This window comes from Pinus tabuliformis, chromosome 1_1, assembly GCF_031772625.1.
Source record: "Pinus tabuliformis cultivar Carrire ecotype Pingquan chromosome 1_1, CPIR1, whole genome shotgun sequence".
Lineage (NCBI taxonomy): Eukaryota > Viridiplantae > Streptophyta > Pinopsida > Pinales > Pinaceae > Pinus > Pinus tabuliformis.
Window position 1 is genome coordinate 557,284,859 of NC_142297.1, and position 7,565 is coordinate 557,292,423.

Below are 7,565 nucleotides of genomic sequence, written 5' to 3' on the forward strand. Positions count from 1 at the left end.
CAACCAACCTTTTAGTTTGGCAGCTAGCCCTACCAAACCAGAGAGAGCCCTCTTTGGTTTGGTAGGCCTAGCTGCCAAACTAAAAGGTTGGCTTCAGGTTACCTCTGTCGATCTCCTTTCTTAGCCTTGGGATATTTTTGAGCCTAACATATGGCACCTCCTAGTTTAGTGCCCACTATCCAAGAGTTTGTCGCCCCGACCCACACTTGCCTGGATGATGTGTCCACAACCCTCGGCCATAAGATCGACCCAGTTCATACGACACCTCTACAAAACAATTTCAAGCTCCAAGTACCTGACTCTGCATATAATTCTCTTAATATTATGCCACATAGTCGCCTGTGGACTCCCCTACAAGTCTTCACTGGTGATTGACACAATATGATCTGCTACGCCGTATGTAGCCTTAAGATATCAAAATTTTTGTTTGTAATCTGAAGATCATTTCCTGTTCTCAACCCAATCACCATGACTAATTGTAAAATGGCATGGATCTACTACCTAGCAGATCCTTTGTCCTCCGAGATGTTATGATATTATGACATGTTAGGAAAAGAATCAATCTGCAAGGAGGGATTATATCTACCTCTTTTACGACCTTAGTGAAATTCAAACAATATTTAAATGAGTCAACCTGTTGAAGATAATTTAAAACTATATCTAATCTCCTCTTGGTAATACTTGATGTGGTTCTTTCTGCCACAAACACTAGTGCCTCAAATCGATCACGTCAAAATATTGTACACAGTCACCCACTCAACTCCCAGTAAGAAGAATAGATTTTCCTTCTGCAATTCAACGTATCATGCAATGGTCAAAGATAGGCTCTCCCTATTGTGAAAGTATGACACAATTATAGTAATTTTTTATGGGCTCTCAGAGTCCAATGCTATTGCAAATGGCCTCACAGCCCTACGGTGTGATCATCATAGTTTTGACTTTAATTTGATTGTCCGTTGACTCCTTCCAGTGCTTCCACGGTGGTCGAATCTACTGTAGAATCCTTAAGTCCTCGGTTGTGGCTCTGATTTAACGACCTTCTACTTGGTGGTGGTCGTGCAACCCTTATGTTTTCCATCGGTGATAGATGGGCCCCCAAAATATTCTGTGCCTTTCCACTGTTAGTAACAGTGAAATTTTGTCTATGTTAGGGTCTCCACGAGGCGTTATATATATATATATATATATATATATATATATATATATATATATAGTTTTATCCCTAGGTGCATGACCTTAATCAACCCACAACTGCGATCAATATTTGTGTGCTATTTCGATTTATGCAAACATTTTTGGCCTCCCACAGGTTGTTGCAATCTGGTGTACAGATCACTTGGCCTTACCCAATGTGATCATAAAGGGTCCACTCAGATAATTTGTTATTAAACTGCAGAAAAAAAAAAAACTCAAAACCATAAAAAAAAACTGATAGATGTGAAACTCGAGGAAAAATGATTTTATTTTTATTTTTATTTTTTATTGTGAAACCTTTTGCCCCAATATGGATCAAGATATGTTTCTCCAAACTTGAAGGTGGGAAAAATTCTGAAAGAGGCCAATTAGGGTGATATTAAATATCACCAAAGATGGATATGCTGGCTAGGGTGAGTGTGAATCCCACCAAAGTTCCCTGCATAGAATCCTCAGGCTCACAGGATGCATATCTTTGATACCACTGTAAGATCCCAAAGAATAAAATAATTAATATATCTATGACATTTCAGTGTTATAATTGAAAAGATAAGAACAAAAACATAGAACACATGAGATCTTAACAGAAAGGTGCAACCCTTATTTATATTATTATCTGAAAGTAATACATGCCAAAATGATCAATCATGAAATCCCCTTGCTAGATGGCATGCACAGATTTTCAAAAAGACTAAAATAAACATTGAAGCACAATCATGGACCTTAAATGGATCCACTAGACAATTACACCCACAGGGTTTTCGTCTGTGGGATCAACTAGAATTTCCCTTGCCAAGTTCTCAATAAAACACAAATGGATAGATGGACTTAGGATGATCCCTATGCCTAGCTCCTACCCCCCCTTAAAAGGCTTGAGGGACTCTCTAGAAATGTTATTTTATTATTTTACCTTGAAAAAAGAAGGAAAATACTACGGGCAAATCCCATGGGAAAATAACATGGTAAATACCTTGGGTAGATTTTGTCCACTTTTACCTCATCAAGAAAAGGGAATATTACATGAAATTCACATCAACTCTAACTCAGAAGTCGATAGAACTACTCACAAAAAAAATTCTCACATGATTCCAACATCTCCAACTATTAAGATCTAGCTTCTTCTAAGCCTAGGTACCTAATAATCTAAAGTAAAAGGTCATATAAAATCAAAATTATAAGTTGAATAAGACAAAACCTAAAGGTAGCCATAATCTTCTAGTCCCAAGTACACCCCTAAGTGCTATATCTCCCATTATTCGATATTCCTAAATTCGTATAAGTGCTCATTACACTTGCCGCCTTTATTTGATTTTCTAAGAGGGGTCCTTCCTTAGGCTTCATAATTTCAGAAGGAATCATGAGGGAGATTTTGAAATAAACATATATGGGGTATGACCTTTGTTGCAATATCTCAAGTTAAAGCTTTGAATAGTCTTTGATTTCAACATGCTTTCTCATATGATCAATATTAAAGGATGAGAAAGCTAGTAGGTGTGGCTATAAGAAAAGGTGAAGAATATATATTGACAAGATGACATGTATTCTAGATGTATTATTTGGTATATGCATCATATAATTTCTTATTATTCACCATTTTTTTCATTGAATATTGTTACTTTATTACTATTCACATTATTCCTCATGTAGCTTTTAAAGTTACTTTCTTGATGGTAGTCTCTATATTATAAATGATACTTGGTAAATTTAAAATGCTTAAATTTTATATAAACATATACATAAGGTATGATAATCAAATCTCATAACATCATTTATGGCACCATTATATATAATATTCACATTTTGGAGGAGACTCCTTCATACAAATATCTTGGAATTGATATTCGTCATAAGTTGAATTTGAACTATAATGATGAAAAAAGGATGAATGGATGGTGGAAAGCTTATTATAAGATTGAATACAAGTGCAAATTAGTATACCTTTGGTTGTGGAATAAGAAAAAACACCTTTATTGACACTCTCGCCACTCATGTTATATTATATGAATGAGAACTTTGAGGATGCAATATTTCTATAGATTCATGGAGAGGGCATGATATAATACAAAAGAATTTTATAACTTTTAATATTAGTATTAAAGGCAATTCACCCTATCCCATCCTCTTCATACAATCAAGTCTACCTCATTAAGTGCATCGCAATGGTTAGGTACTGAATGTGTACGAAAAAGATAAACAACATGGATGACAAGAGGTTTTCCATAATGCTATGAACTCTAGTTTTGTTGTGTACACACAAATTAGAACTCAATGACAAAATATCTATTACTCTTATGCTATTAAAATAATAAACTCTAGTTGTGTTGTGTACAGACAAATTAGAACTCAATGAAAAAGTATATATTTCTGTTATGTTATTAAAACAATAAAAAACTATTTAACGACTGCGTGGAAGTGTCCTCATGACTCTTTGCTAAACCTTCATGGAAATTAAACCTTTCCCAATCATATGAAACTCCCCACTTTCTAACATTATTTCTATCATAATTCACATTAACTATTATTAATATAAAATAATTAAATAATAATAACCTTTCAACTTAAAATATAACTTTATCTCTCAATATTAAATAAGGAAATTATGTGTGGTTTATTTTCATAAAAGATCATACACACCATTCCAAATTTAGTTGTGGTTTCTCCCTTAACCATCTACTCAAATATAATCCTTATTTCCCTCTTAATCATCAATGTTAAAACAAGAAAATAGACTTTTTTTATTTCCTCAAAAGCATTGTTAATTATTATATGTTTTGGAGTTTTTTTTGTTGGAAACTTGCTAAAAAAAAATTTGATCAATTCTTGATCTTTGATGTTTAAAATAAGTTTTTCATTGCATATACTAATTCAATAGCTTGAAAAATCTTTAAATAACCAAAATTATGAAAAGTTCAAAACTCTTATGATTCCAACAAATCCTTCAAATTTTTAAATAAATAAAACCCAAAAAATCGAAAAACTCATAAATATATAACATAAAATATGGCTCTCCACACACTAAAATATAGAAGGACCATTCAACACAAACCAACAAAGATACACATGTAAGGACACAATGTTTCTTCTGCATAAATATTCATTAATGACATGACATTATGCATGATATGTGATAGTTTTTTATGGATGGTCAGACACATCCTCACCTTATTATCACAATGGACGGTCCAAAATATCTATGAATCAATGTAGAATGGAAGGTAGTTATTGATTGCCAAGGAATACATTGATTGGAAGATGCAGAATATATTCTATTTGCACATGGCATCGAGGACACGACGTGGGGGCTCTGAGGGCCTTCTTCCATGCTGAACAGCTAGGTTGTTCAACAGCAACACATCTCCTTCTTGCCACGTGAAATCTACACACTCCTCATCCAGTATTCCCTTCAATGCCTCCACTGTTTCACCAGGGATATCACTTCCATCTCCCAAACCTAGCCACTGGTTTTTGCTCCTTTCGCCATAGCCGCCTATGTTATTAAACCAGACTTTCCTCCCTTTGTATCCCTCAAATGTTCTAATAACTTCAAGGGGGCCGAACATGAACTCTGCTGATCCATCTTCGTTGCATTCGAAACTTGAACAACCCATCACTTCTGCAGCTCTGCTCATCATTCATTCACATGTCAAACCATGAATTCTGAATTCTATTTAACTATTTGTAATAGTCTTCTGAATGTAAACAATGCATCACTAAAACATGCCCATAGGCCTCTAGATTAACAAAATTGTAAGCTCATGGTTCTAGAAATTATGAGTGTATTGTATTTAATAATAGTTTTACAAAATTATGGTTATTGTTTTTATAGACATAGGAATACTTTAGAATTAGATGAATTTAAATGACATCCGAAAGTGAATAATTCATCAAATGTTAAAATATTTTCAAAATCTAATTTTATTTATTAAATTCCAAAAAATCCCAAAAACTAATTTACTTTTAAAATCTAATTCTATTCATTAAATTCTAAAAAATCCCAAAAACTAATTTATCTTCGAAAATCTAATTTTATTTATTAAATTCCAAAAAATCCCAAAAACTGATTTACCTAAATAAACGGGAGTAAAGTCGAAAGCAGATTTTAAAGTATTCCATTCCACCGACACCTACCTCTTCTTTGCTTCTCTTGGGTCGTTCGTTCCCAAAGCAGGCTGCCAATTTTTGGCTATGAAGGAAGCCCTTGTATTTTGGGCTGGAGTAGTTATTTTAAACATTAACCCTAGCTTCTTCAATCTCCTTACAAATTCAGGCACCCTGTCTTCCATTCGCTGCGGAATGCTTTGGCTGAGAACTATGGAAGTCTGTCCACCCTCTGGAGGTGCAGTTTCACAAAAGAAAAATAACTTCGATGGCCACGATTTCATCTGCAAATTAACATAACACAAGTATGGCAGATAATCAATACTTTGTTTTTATGGGTAAGTATATTGAGTGTATCTAAACTTAAGTTGGATTTTGAGTATATTCCAGAACTTGATTGTTGATTCAATTATAGATTTTCAGTATATTGTAAAATTTGAGCAGGTCAGATATCTATTTAATATGTAGAAACCTTATAAAATTATGTAGAAACCTTATAAAAATATGAGAAATTGTTCTGCAAAACTACTAGAAATACCATCCATAAATATACTTTTAAAAACACAAAATTACACAAGAAAATTCAAACTGAAATATTAGCCCATGACTTACCAGGGCCATTTCATGGTGGAACTCTCTGCTCGTGCGAAGGAGCTTCGTTGGCTGTGTAGACTCTGTCCTCCACCTTTGCTCTGGGAGCAAAGCCCATATACGGTTGCTCTTCCCATCCAAACGCTTCCACAAATGAACTGAAATCAGCGGCTGATCTGAGAGGGAATCCTCTGAAGAGCAGAACGCTGTGTTCCATGAGCTCCCGTTCTATCCATTCTCTGTTGTTACGTATTGTCTGGGTTATACCTGCAATCACTCCTGTGTGATGCTGAGAAACGACGCTTTGGTGAGCAGGGAGCAGAACTTTGGGAAATAATCTTTTTTCATCTGATATTCCTCCAACAATCTTCTGCTCTGCTGTTCGGCCTTCCAAGAAAGCGTGCATGGTTGCAGACGATCCTCGCGCAGCGCCCATGAATGCCGAGAGAGAATACATCAATGAAAAGGAAATACAAAACGTGGAGGCAGAACGGGCTTTTCTAGAAGGGGACAATACAACAAGACAAGGTTGTGTACGTCATGTAGACCGTCATTCCTTTGCGATATCAGTTGGGACCTTCATATTTGCACAAAAATTCTCCATATACTTTTTACTGGCCGTCATTGATGCAGTCTTCGTTGTCGGCGTCGGTGTAATTGGAGCTTCACTGGCCGTCATTGATGCAGTCTTCGTTGTCGGCGTCGGTGTAATTGGAGCTTCACTGGCCGTCATTGATGCAGTCTTCGTTGTCGGCGTCGGTGTAATTGGAGCTTCAGGGAGACTGAGGGGACTCCAAAATGTCGGTGAATTTGGATTTTCAGAGTGGTTTTTCTGGTGAGCCGCTAGGTGAGTGAATATTTTGGAATCTCATATATAAGAGCAAGAGTTTTTATATTTTAGAAGAATTTTTTATTTAATTTCCATTTAATGTATTGGAATCATAAATTTAAGTCGGAATTACAAGTTTAAGTAATCCTTCCTATATTACTGAATTTTTATATCGGTAATCAAAAATTCATTTTAAACCAAAAAAAACCAAAAATTTCCAAAACTTTTTCATAATTAAACAATGACAGAGTGAAAGTATCAATGTACGACTACATATTTGGGTCCAGACTACATATTTGGGCCAGATTCGAAACCTAGAGCAATTACATCAATTGTGTCTATTACTGTTGTTCCCAAATATTCTTACTAAAGTGAAATAAAAGAATTGACATCTATTCATCTGGTTTCCAAATATTCTTGAAATTGGCAATTAAACAAAAGATAACTTCTGAGACGTAGGCGTCCATGAGTGGGGAACTTCAAAGTGGTCTCTAAGATGTCAGCGAATTCGGATCTTCAAAGTGGTCTCTCACATGTCGGTGATTTCGAAACTTCAAAAGTGTCGGTGTGAGTGACATCGGAGCTTCAATGTGGTCTCTCGCGCGTCGGTGTTGACCTATTTGTAGGTTCAGAGAGAATAGTGGGACCCTCGAGTTGGTGTTAGGAAGATAGAGTGACAGGTGGACTTTGTTTATGTTTTTAAATTTTAAAAAGATAGAATATAGATAGAAGAAATTGTTATGGAGTCGTTTAGTGAGGAGAGGAATTGTTTCAACAGTTAAAAGTGGTCGGAATTCAGGGAAAAAAAATTCAAAAAATTCTTGTAGAGGCAATATTTGAATCATGTTTTTGA

General features: G+C 35.2%; 1 pseudogene across 1 annotated transcript; it reads right to left on the reverse strand.

Annotated features, from left to right (window-relative positions):
- Positions 1-4,323: 4,323 nt before the first annotated feature.
- LOC149214362 (clavaminate synthase-like protein At3g21360) lies at positions 4,324-6,476 on the reverse strand (annotated as a pseudogene). The gene is made up of 3 exons (XR_016250385.1): positions 5,905-6,476; positions 5,323-5,576; positions 4,324-4,815 (listed from the first exon to the last, which is right to left on the reverse strand). The product of XR_016250385.1 is annotated as a clavaminate synthase-like protein At3g21360 (transcript).
- Between the last annotated feature and the right edge of the window lie 1,089 nt (positions 6,477-7,565).